Source organism: Clupea harengus, chromosome 8, assembly GCF_900700415.2.
Source record: "Clupea harengus chromosome 8, Ch_v2.0.2, whole genome shotgun sequence".
NCBI lineage: Eukaryota > Metazoa > Chordata > Actinopteri > Clupeiformes > Clupeidae > Clupea > Clupea harengus.
The window spans coordinates 5,137,793-5,150,292 of record NC_045159.1 but is presented as its reverse complement, the minus strand read 5'-3'; the positions used below and the strand labels follow the sequence as shown (position 1 = coordinate 5,150,292).

Genomic DNA, 12,500 nt, shown 5'->3' with positions numbered 1-12,500 from the left:
AGAGGAATGACATGAGGTGAGAATGAACAGATGGACAGAGAGGAAGAGACCATCATATCTTCTCTCAGTGATCCATCTCTCTTCTCTCCAGTGTTCCATCTCTCTTCTCTCAGTGTTCCATGTTCTTCTCTCAGTGTTCCATCTCTCTTCTCTCAGTGTTCCATCTCTCTTCTCTCAGTGTGCCACTTCTCTTCTCTCAGTGTTCCATCTCTCTTCTCTCAGTGTTCCATGTTCTCATTCTCCCAGTGTTCCATCTCTCTTCTCTCAGTGTTCCATGTTCTTCTCTCAGTGTTCCATGTTTTTCTCTCGGTGTTCCAGTGTTCTTCTCTCAGTGTTCAATCGTCTCTCAGGGCTCTACAGTGCGAGTATTTCACTCGCATTTGCGCCTAAAAATAGGTATGTGCGAACTTGAAAAATAATTTACGAGCAACAGTGCGGCGAGTGACGGGGACGCTATGTCAATAGCACCGAACAACTGCGGCATAAGTAGTGAAAGGCTATACCATAATTATTTCATATGGAGAACAAGTGACAGTCCGTCCTCAGGATCTGCAGGATGGTGAACATAGGGCAAGATGACTGGCTTAACTTCATGGCAAAATGAGTAGCCTGACGATTCCAACCAATAGTCCAGAGCTCATATAAATAGAGAGTTCGTGCTGATCTCCCGCGACATGTTGATCTTGGTGATATGGTGAGTAGCCTCGCAAAAACCCACTGCGTAGCGGCAACCTGTTATTGAAATGGTTTTCGACGGGACAGACAGCAGCACCACCTCGATTTACTGACTTTTCAGTATATGTAACACATAATATCAATTGGTTACTGGTGTGTTGTATCCTGTTTATGTCTGACACTTTATTAACATTTATGTATTACATTAACTTATAAACACTAGGCAGCAATATTGTGAAGCAGAGCTAGAAATGGCTTTGCTAGCTCCCATACTGTAGCTCACACCAGCAATGCTCAATTTAAGACAAGAAAGGAGTTTGGTAACTTAGCTAGTAATTGTCAATGATAACTAGTTATTAGAATATGTTTAGCCAACGTTAAGTTAACTTCACAAGGGCAGTCGAGTGTATAGGTTGTCAGCTTGGATAGCTAGTAGTAATTTTCGATTTAAGCCTCCCGTTAGCCTTGGCAAACTTTTAGCTAGCTAACTTTAGCTACCTATGAGGTAGCATATCCTAGCTAAGTTATAACTAGCTATCAATAGCTAGCTAGTAAACTCATTGCAGAATGGACTATAGGACAGGCCACGCATGACATTAATGAAGAAAAAATAAATGAATATGTGATTGGTTTAAATATCCTTGTCTATTTGGGCAATTGTTTATTATCATTGGCACCACTTTCAACTGTCAAAACTATCCGCCTAGCTAAATTTGGTTGGTTATCAGATTGCACAGCAAATTCATATGGAGGATATGTGGTTGATTTAACTCTAAGGCCAGGTAGGCATAGTAGTTGTAATGTGCTATCACATCATTTGAAAATCTAGACTTCGATATTCTCTTATATTTGAATGATAATTCTGTTAATTAAGTATTGCCTTAAAATGATTATTTACATTTAATTCATTGGAATTCAGCTGTAGGCATATACTAAGAGATCTGTATCTTAGAGCTAATTGCATCCACAATTTAAGTACTGCCAGCTTGACTATTTATGCAGTTGTAGACACAACACAGGGGGTCCCTGGACCTGAGAAGGGAAGGAAGGAGTTTAATGTGGCTATAAGATGGACTTTTAAATGCGACTAGAACTAGACTGAAACTAAGAAGGATAAAAATGACTAAATGTGACTAAAACTAATATGCATTTTCGTCTTAAGACTAAATCTAAAATAGCTGCCAAATTAACACTGAGATAGGGGACCCCTTAATCTGCAATCATTGTTGCTAGCTCTAATCAGATGTACTAACTAGGCTAATAAGAGAAGACTAACTTTGTATGCTAACGAACACCAATAACTAGAACTAATTTGACAGACTATAAACCAACAGACTTCTGGTTATGATACACGTGCTCTCTAGCTAGCTACAGTGAAAGTGTTGCTTAAGTTACAGTCCAGACCTACAGTCTAACTCGAACTGCATTTAGAATCTAACAAGCTATGTCTTACAATAAACTTTAAGTAAAGCTGGCTATATAAAATACTACTAATAACAATTGATAAGAGGTCCACTAAAGTGTTGAAATATGAACAAATGCAGTAATTTGATCAATTCACCAGCTAACTTGCTTCGGAAACACTAAACATGAATGGGGTTGAACGTTGGAAAATACAATGTTTGGAACTATAGGTCACAAATTACATGCTTTACTTCCGCATAAAAAAAACCAGCTGTGCTCCTAAATTTCTTTGTGTGCTCCTACATTTTTTCATTTAGGAGCACATGTACTCCTTGGGGAAAACCTTAGCGTAGAGCCCTGTCTCTTCTCTCAGAGTTCCATCTCTCTTCTCTCTTCTCTCAGTGTTCCATCTCTCTTCTCTCAGTGTTCCATCCTCTTCTCCATCTCTCTCAGTTGATTCCATGTCTTCTCTCAATGTTCAATCTCTCTTCTCTCAGTGTCTCCATCTCTCTTCTCTCAGTGTTCCATGCGCTTACTGTTATACTGTGTCCATCACGTAAATAGAGGGTGCCATTACTCATTACAGTAATAGGTTTTATGGTAGTGTTCTGAATTGAACTCACCAGTGTGTAATGCTGCTTTTGGTGTATGTGTATTGATGCACAGTTTGTTTTTGAGCAGAGAGTTTGGTTTTGACATGGAAGTTGAAGTTTTGTGAGTATAGTGTGTGTGTGGTGTGTGTGTGTGTGTGTGTGTGTGTGTGTGTGAGTGTGTGAGTGTATGAGTTTGTGAGTGTGCAGCTATGCATTTGTGTTAAAGTTTGTGAAGATGAGTGTTGTGTGTGTGTGTGTGGTGTGTGAGTGTATGAGTGTGTTTGTGTGTGTGTGTGTGTGTGTGTGTGTGTGTGTGTGTGTGTGTGTGTGTGTGTGTGTGTGCATGTGGGTGTATGAATAGTGGGACATGTTTTGTTGTGATTCTCCATGTTGACATGTTGACTGATTTGGATATATGGAGAGAAATAAATTATATTTTCATCAGTCTGCAGCATTGGTCTTGTGTAGTGTTTGGTGAATTTATTGTATATTTGCACTTTCTCTGTGTACTTCACTTACACTACTCTAATCACTGAGAAGTAGAATTGCTAAAAGTGTTTGAGGTTTGCAACAGCAGTATGTAACTGGTACAAACAGAATGAAATCATATGCAACGTGTGTTTCATATGGTGACAAAATATGGTTTTGATAAATTAGCGTAGAGTTTTTACAAGAGTGTTTCATTTTGCAAAGGATCTGACGTGTTTTGCTAATTGGGTGTGTGGTTGTGCTAATTGTGTGTAGTTTTTGAAAAACATGGCCCTGTTTTCAAAATCGTGCTTAAGTAATCGAGAAAAACTGTAAGATATCTAGCAGTGTTTCCCACAGGAACTTACAAACGCACTGTTACAACTCCTTCATAGTGTTTTCGGAGAATTATGATGAGAAATTCATAGTAGATGCAAAAGTATACTTATGTACAATATATTATGTTGAACATTGTTGCTCCTGGATGGATCACAGCCAACCCAATTATTTTCAACACAACTCCGTGTCCTTGGTCATGGTGGCCACAGCACTTAAAAGAATAAACATCATAATTCTCAAGATTTCTTTGCTTTTTTATTAGTCTAACAGCATTTACTTGTACTTTTACTTTCAATACTGAAGTACATTTAATATCAGAAAATTACTTTTGATACTTAAGTACAGTAAATAGCAGATACTTTAAGACTTTTACTCAAGTAGTATTCTAATAGGTGACTTTCACTTTTACTGGAGTCATTTTCCAGTAAGGTATCTTTTACTTTTACTCAAGTATGGCTTTTGGGTACTTTATACATCACTGATCATCTCGGTGTGTGTGTGTGTGTGTGTGTGTGTGTGTGTGTGTGTGTGTGTGTGTGTGTGTGTGTATACTGGAGTCATTTTCCAGTAAGGTATCTTTACTTTTACTCAAGTATGGCTTTTGGGTACTTTATACACCACTGATCATCTCGGTGACAAGTCAACATATGAGGACGTGGCCTAAACCAAATATCTTAAAGTGATGATGCACCATTAATCAATACATCATTAATCAATACATCATCAAACGGCATCAAGTAATATTTTAAAGTGATGATACACCATTAATCAATACATCATTAATCAATACATCATTGAACAGCATCAAGTTGACAACAATCTTTTTTCCGTCCCAACATTCTCTCCCCTCCCCTTGTCTGCCTGTTGTCTGTCTGCCTGCCTGTTGTCTGTCTGTCTGCCTGCCTGCCTGTTGTCTGTCTGTCTGTCTGTCTGTTCCTCTCAGGCATCTGGTAATTGTGTTTGAAAGCCGATCGGAGGTTCTAGCCACCCTTTAACCAGCACATGGCCACCACACATAAACAAACTACTAGAAAAGAATTACTCCTCTCTCTCTCTCCCATTCTCTCTTTCTCTCTCCCCTCTCCCCCTCTCTCTCCCATTCTCTCTTTCTCTCTCCTCTCTCTCCCATTCTCTCTCCCTCTCTCCCCCTCTCTCTCTCATTCTCTCTCTTTCTTTCTCCTCTCTCTCCCATTCTCTCGTTCCCCTCTCTCATCCCTTCTAGTGTCTCATTGTAGTTCTGGCTTTTCTTTAAATTGCTCTGTTTTGTCATGGAAAAATGAGAAACATAGAAAAAAGTAAATCCAAATGATGTCTCTCTCTCTCTCTCTCTGTCCCTCTCTCCCTCTCTCCCTCTTTCTCTCTTTATATACGTCGCTTCTCATCTTGCTCTCGTTCCATCGCCGTGGTAATGACGTTAATTTCCCCATAATGGCGGGTGGCCCGTAGCGTCTCTATTGTTATAAATAGGCAAATTAGTTCCCATAATCGGCGGCACAAGAGGACTTCAAGCCTCGCAGAGAGCAGCTATCCCGCAAGGAGGGTGCCGCCTGCCGCCAACCTCTCTCAATCTCACACACACACACACACACACACATCACATGCAGGCATACACACACTCTCTCTCGGCATGGGCAGAGCAGTGCGGCTGCAATTATGGCACATTATCTCAGTCATTATCTCTATGCGCGCGAGTGTGTGTATTTGTGTGTGTGTGTGCATGAGTGAGTGTGTGTGTGTGTGTGTGTGTGTGTGTGTGTGTGCATGAGTGTGTGTGTGTGTGTGTGTGTGTGTGTGTGTGTGCATGAGTGTGTGTGTACATACGCGCAAGTTTGTGTGTGTGCAAGTGTATGCGTGTGCTTTATGGACTCAAGTGGTTATACAATGGCTGATGGCCAAACACACACAGAAATGGACATAAGCACACACACACACACACACATGCAAGCACACATACACACACGCACGCACATACACACACATGCAAGCACACATACACACACGCACGCACATACACACACATGCAAGCACACATACACACACATGCAAGCACACATACACACACATGCAAGCACACATACACACAGGCACGCACATACACACACACATACACACACACATACACATACACGCACATACACATACATACATACACATACGCATACATACACACACGCGCGCACATACACACACATGCAAGCACACATACACACACGCACGCACATACACACACATGCAAGCACACATACACACACGCACGCACATACACACACATGCAAGCACACATACACACACATGCAAGCACACATACACACACATGCAAGCACACATACACACAGGCACGCACATACACACACACATACACACACACATACGCATACATACATACACATACGCATACATACATACACATACGCATACATACATACACACACATGCGTACGTACACATACGGATGTATACATACACATACACAAACCCACACACACGCAAGCACACTCAAGCACACATAAGCACACGCTCACACACGCGAACATGTGTACGCACACATGCATACATTCAGAGAGAGTAGGGACTGTGTGTCATGTCCCTGTCTAGGGCTTTAGGACATGACAAAGATTTTAAAACACGGGCAGACCACGGAATAAAAATAACCGTGAATTTATTGGACAAAGAATAAAATAATTAAACTAAGGCTCAAAAATAACATAACAAGCAAAAACACAAGGCTTCACGAACAGGCCTCAACAGCCTGGCACTCCGGTGAGTAGCGCACATGATGGTAGTGGCGTGGGCAAGGCCCGGGGCTGGGCCTAGCGGCAACGAGTGGTGGCAGACAACAGAAATGCGCGATCCCCAAAGCAAGCCCCGTATGATGGAATCCCGGACGCTTTTAAAGGGCCGGGACTTCTATAGGCCCAATGGGATTAGAGCCCCAATCAACTGCGCACCAACCCACCTGCAACACATACATACACATATGTATTTTTGCCTGTGCTTCTGTTTTGTCTTGTGTGTCACAGACCCACAGGGTCGTAACACTGTGTCAGACGCAGGAACCCTAGGACTGGTAAATCAGCAGAGCTTCAGGAACCCCAGGGCTCGTAAATCAGCAGATCTTCAGGGGAGACCCTGACAGGCCTGTGCTTCTCTGGCAACCACTGTATGTTCCTGGGCTGTTATTAGAACAGAGTTTTTTACAACCACTGTATGTTCCAGGGCTGTTACAGTTTTTCTCGATTGCTTAAACACGATTTTGACTGCTTTGTTTTGTTTTTCATTTCACTCACACAATTAGCACAAACCACACACCCAATGAGCAAAACACCTCAGATCCATTGCAAAATGAAACACTCTTGTAAAAACTATACACTAATTTAACAAAACCATATTTTGTTACCATATGAAACACACACGTTGCATATGACTGATTTCTGTTTGTACCACTTACACACTGCTGTTATAAACCTAAAACACTTTTAGCAATTCTACTTCTCAGTGATTAGAGTAGTGTAAGTGAAGTACACAGAGAAAGTGCAAATATACAATAAATTCAACAAACACTACACAAGACCAATGCTGCAGACTGATGAAAATATAATTTAATTCTCTCCATATACCCAAATCAGTCGACATGTCAACATGGAGAATCACAACAAAACATGTCCCAGTTTTCATGCTACTTCAGTAGTTTGCATAACACTGTAAGCTCAGCAAATATCAGACACACGTAAAATTATGTTTCCAGTACAGGTTACAATTCCATTAAAAAAAGATCAGAAAAAAACTGAAAATACAGTACAAATAAAGTTGTTTCATTTTACCCTGATGTCTTTTTAGGATGTGTGCCAGTGTTGACTGAGAGACCTGATGGACATTACTGTATTGAAAATGGCATGGTCACCGATAATGTTGGCTTGAATTTCTCTGAGCCTGATAGCATTATTTGCCAAAACCATGTTTATGATCTCTTGATCTTGTTCTTGCGTGAATATGGGCCCCCGTCCTCCTTTCAAGTTTATTTGATAAATGTGGTCTTCTTCTTCTTCTTTGAGTACGTTTTCCTCCTGCTTCAGGTCTTCCTGTTCCTCTACATCCACCTTGACCTCAGCCTCTGGCATGGCCTCCGCCTCTTCTTCTTCCTCCTTCTCCTCCTCTGTGGATTCCCCCTCTCACCCTCACTCTTCTTCTTCTGACTCCTTCCATTTTGGTTGAAGACAGATGAACTCATCTGCTGCATTTCTATAGTGCTTAAACCTGTTTGGTGTGTCTACAATTAAGCAATCATGTGTTTGCGCACTTGATGGCTGTGTTTATTTGACAGGCTCATAAGTGTGGTAATTTGACAGTCAGTGTTTTGAAATTGCAAGGAAGTGACCTCTTGATATACTTCTGTGTCTAAAGCATTCAAGTGTGTTTAGTGTTTTGCAAATCACTTGTGTGTATTGTTTTGCAAAAAGTGTGATGTTGACATGTGCTTATAGTGGTTCAAATCTGAGCCGTTGTTTTGCTCCTTGAATAAAGGTTTTGATAATTGTGTAATACTTTTGATTTTAGTGTTTATCCAATCGTAAAAAATTGTAACAGGTTTATGCTATTTATGAGAACTAAACATTAACGTTGCGGCTCATGGGATTAATCTTAGTTTATCTCAATGTGTTTCTTGAGGTTGGATGGGGAGTTTTTGAATGGCAATATTTCAGTAGCTTTGGGTAAGCATACTAAGAGGCACTTCATCCGGTACGAAGAATCTTTCACTCCAACATAAGAAAACATTTCCTCGCAAATAAGGCCACGGGTGTTGGTCTTAGTCACTACCGCCGTTTGTTGCGGGAGTAGCAGGTGCTTCCATTTCTGCTACAATCATGATATCAGTCATCGTAGAGTGGAATTCTACTCATGTAGTCGCTCGCTAGCTAGCATCCTGGGCATCAGTGGGAATCAAAAAAACGCGGCTTTGAGAGCACTTGTTTGCAATTGCGCATTACAGTTTTTCTCGATTGCTTTGGCACATTTTTCCAATCACTGTTTACTTTTTCAAAACAGCTCACACACAGCCCATAACAGAAGATGAAATAACCAAAACACTATTTGATGTTTGCAGAATGACACCACCTTCTCAAAACGTATCACACACCCATCAAAACCAAACATTTCCATCAAAACCTATAATTTGTGCTCAATTGAAAATGTACGTTTTCTCATTTATTTAACAATGGATAACAAAATTCAAACTACAGCTATCAATATCAACCTCTGAATCCATCACTTCAACTTTTGTGCAACACCCTCACAGCATTGACTATTTTACCACTGACAACATACTACAATTTGGGTTTTGTACTGAGCACTCTTGACAATATACTGTCAGAAAGTATTTGAAATCTGATCATTTGTATACATAAAATATTGTAGTTCTGTTTTTGTATTGCTAAATATTGTAAAAGATATTCTAAACAAGGACCTGTCAACACCATTGATTTTACATTTGTTCTACTGTGTACAAAATGGCAAAGATTCTGACACAAAAATATTTATTGCAGTCATTTTTCCACATTAGATTGGATACTGTAAGAAGTCAAAATGACAGGTTTCAAGATACAGTAAAAAGGTCAAATCTGTTCTGCAGTGAACAGTCTCCCCCTGCCACCAGTGTGGGCCAGTGTATACCTCAGCAAGGACTAGGACGAGGACAAGGAAGAGGCCATAGTAGAAATAGACGGGTCCCTGTGTGGCATTCATGTAAGATGCTCTAATGAAATTAGGGCAACAGTCAATGATCATGTAGTCAATCACGACCTCTCCATGAGAGAGGCTGGCCAAGGTGTTCAGCCAAACCTGAGCCGTCATACTGTGGCATCAATTGTTTGTACGTTCGGCAATGACAATGACACTTTGATGGCCTTTACAGTCAATGTACTGTACTGTGTTTCATTGTATTTGCACTCTTGGCAACAACCATTTCTATACTTTTGTAAAGTGTGTTGCCACAATACAATGTAGTACTGTAGTTTCACTAAAGTAATTCACAACATAAACGGTAGAATTCTGATTACTGTATATTTACAGTATTTACAGCCTATTGCACTATTTTTGGTGGCGGCCTTCTCGATCCATGCTTGGTATCAAAATCAATCTATTGACCTCTTTTCGAGGTTGAGAACTAATTGATTAGTTGTGCACAGAGAGTTCACACAGGTGCTGACAAAATTTAGAATATAGAGAGCAGATTCAGTAGGCTGCTACTAAGTGTCTGCAATGTGTTGACATGGTTATTCAAAATGGTTTTGTGTCTTTCTCTGAGAAGTGTGTTAACTGTTTTGAAAAGTGTGTTAAAACTCAAAGAAATTTGTGTGAAAGCAATGAGAAATAGTTAACCCATTCGCCAGAGAAGACTCTTGCTGTGCAAAGAAGATGTGAGCATTAGATTAAGTTGACCCATGTTTCGCTAAATGTGTGTAAGCAAATGAGAAAAACTGTAACGTGATTAACCAATGATTTAACTTGCAAGCTAGGACCACTGATTCGTCAAACCTGCTTGCTTGCAGTCTGTGTTCCACCACAGTCCCCGACGTTGGTCTCATGATTCATTTTTTTTCTAAAGATAGATTTGATTTTGTAGCGAGTAACGAAGGTTTCAGGGGAAATGTATCGGAGTCAAAGTATCAGTTTTCTTTGCAAAATGTAGTGAAGTAAAAGTGAAAGTCAACAGAAATATAAATAGTAAAGTAAAGTACATATATCCAAAAAAACGACTTAAGTACAGTAACGAAGTATTTCTCCTTCGTTACTATACACCACTGGAGATCAATACATCTCTCTACTCTCTCCCTCTCTCTCTCCCTCCCTCTCTCTCCCCCTCCCTCTCTCTCTCCCTCTCTCTCCACTTCCCTCACTTTCTCCCTCTCTCTCTCCTCTCTCCCTCTCCCTCCTTCTCTCTCTCCCTCTCTCTCCCCTTCCCGCTCTTTCTCCCTCTCTCTCTCCTCTCTCCTTCTCCCTCCCTCTCTCTCCCCCTCTCTCTCCCTCTCTCTCCCTCTCTCTCTCCCTCTCTCTCCCTCTCCCCCTCTCTCTCTCTCTCTCCTTCTCTCTCGACTGTTTGTTAATGCTGTGTAGGGTTGAGACATAGCTGAAGCGACATTAACCTACTACAGAAGAATGTCCATTAAATATGGCATTAAACGAAGCCGTATCTTTGTTGTGTTGAGAAGCACTACAAGTCCTGGTCCTGATTTCGCCCTGATTAAGTCCTGTTCTGTGTTGTTTTGTCTACTCATCTCTCCTCTCGTTTCAGACTCCTCACGCCCCCTGTGAACACACACACACACACACACACACACACACACACACACACACACAAACACACACACACACACACTCATCTCTTCTCTCGTTTCAGACTCCTCACGTCCCCTGCCTTGTGTCTGCCCCGCCTTGATTGTTTTCACACACACACACACACACTATGAGTGAACACACACACACACACCTGTCTCTCATCAGAATCAGAATCAGAATCACGTTTATAGGCCAAGCAAGTTTGAACAAACAAGGAATTTGACTCCGGGTTAAGAGGCTCTCATTGTACTTACACAAAATATACAACACAACACAGCACAAAACAATACAACAGAACACAACACAACACAACACAACACAACAACACAACACAACACAGCACAAAACAATGCACAGCACAACACAGCACAGCACAGCACAACACAATGGTCTGAGAAATATAACACATATATACAGGGAGGAATGGCTATATACAGGAGCTGTGAACTGTAAGCACAACAAATATATATGTATATGTATATGTACAGTATATACAGCCTGTTTAGTTATACAGTAAAGGGTGGAATGCATTGCATATTTCAATTTGAGATACGAGATAAGATAAATAAATATGATAAATATTATATGTAGTTGTAATTGTACAGTGGTTGTTTTGGTGATCCAGGGTTATTGCACAGTGTGAGTGTGTGTGTGTGTGTGTGTGTGTGTGTGTGTGTGTGTGTGTGTGTGTGTGAGTGTGTGTGAGTGTGTGTGTGTGTGTGTGAGTTGTTTTGGTGATCCAGGGTTATTGCACAGTGTGAGTGTGTGTGTGTGTGTGTGTGTGTGTGTGTGTGTGTGTGTGTATGTGTGTGTGCGTGTGAGTGTGTGTGAGTGTGTGTGTGTGTGTGTGAGTTGTTTTGGTGATCCAGGGTTATTGCACAGTGTGAGTGTGTGTGTGTGTGTGTGTGTGAGTGTGTGTGAGTGTGTGTTTGTGAGTTGTTTTGGTGATCCAGGGTTATTGCACAGTGTGAGTGTGTGTGTGTGTGTGTGTGTGTGTGAGTGTGTGTGTGTGTGTGTGTGTGTGTGAGTTGTTTTGGTGATCCAGGGTTATTGCACAGTGCCACAGTGAATTAGCTGTTCATTTGTGAGACGGCGAGGGGAAAGAAACTGTTTTGGCGAACAGTGTTCTGTAGCGCCTACCAGAGGGGAGGAGTTGGAATAGGTTGTGTCCAGGGTGTGAGAGGCCTGCAGTGATTTTTCCTGCCCGTTTCCTGACTCTGGACAGTGTTGTGCATGAACGCGTTCAAAAGAACGCGTTCATTGAACACGTTCTTTTTTATGAGAACGATGAACTGAACGCAACTTAATGACAAATAATGAATTTGAACGGTGAACACGTTCATATTATCTGAGGTCCGGCGCCACTGAGGTCTAGCTAAAACGTTACGGAATGTTTTCCTTCTACTGAGGAAAGACGCTGTCTGAATCGAATGCTTGCACCATGTCGTTGCTCAGTAGGCATACCTGTTAAAAAGGCCATAGTAATTATTTGTTAAGTTGCCCAGACAGAGCATGTTTCGGTAAATGACCATATTTGGTAATTGCGTTGGTCATGTGACTCCACTCCGCACGGTACAGTTTTTTGATTTCGCTTCACGGCATATTTAGATGGAGTGGCAGTTAACTTCGGGCATATTTTCACATCATTGAACGTTGTACTTTGTTGAAGTTGTGTGCGTCCATGTATAC

The 12,500-nt window shown here is 41.2% G+C and overlaps 1 protein-coding gene across 1 annotated transcript in view; it reads left to right on the top strand.

The window, feature by feature from the left end:
* Positions 1-12,500, top strand: part of LOC116221397 (matrin-3-like) — a 26,788-nt gene that overhangs the window by 12,264 nt on the left and 2,024 nt on the right. The window lies entirely within an intron of this gene.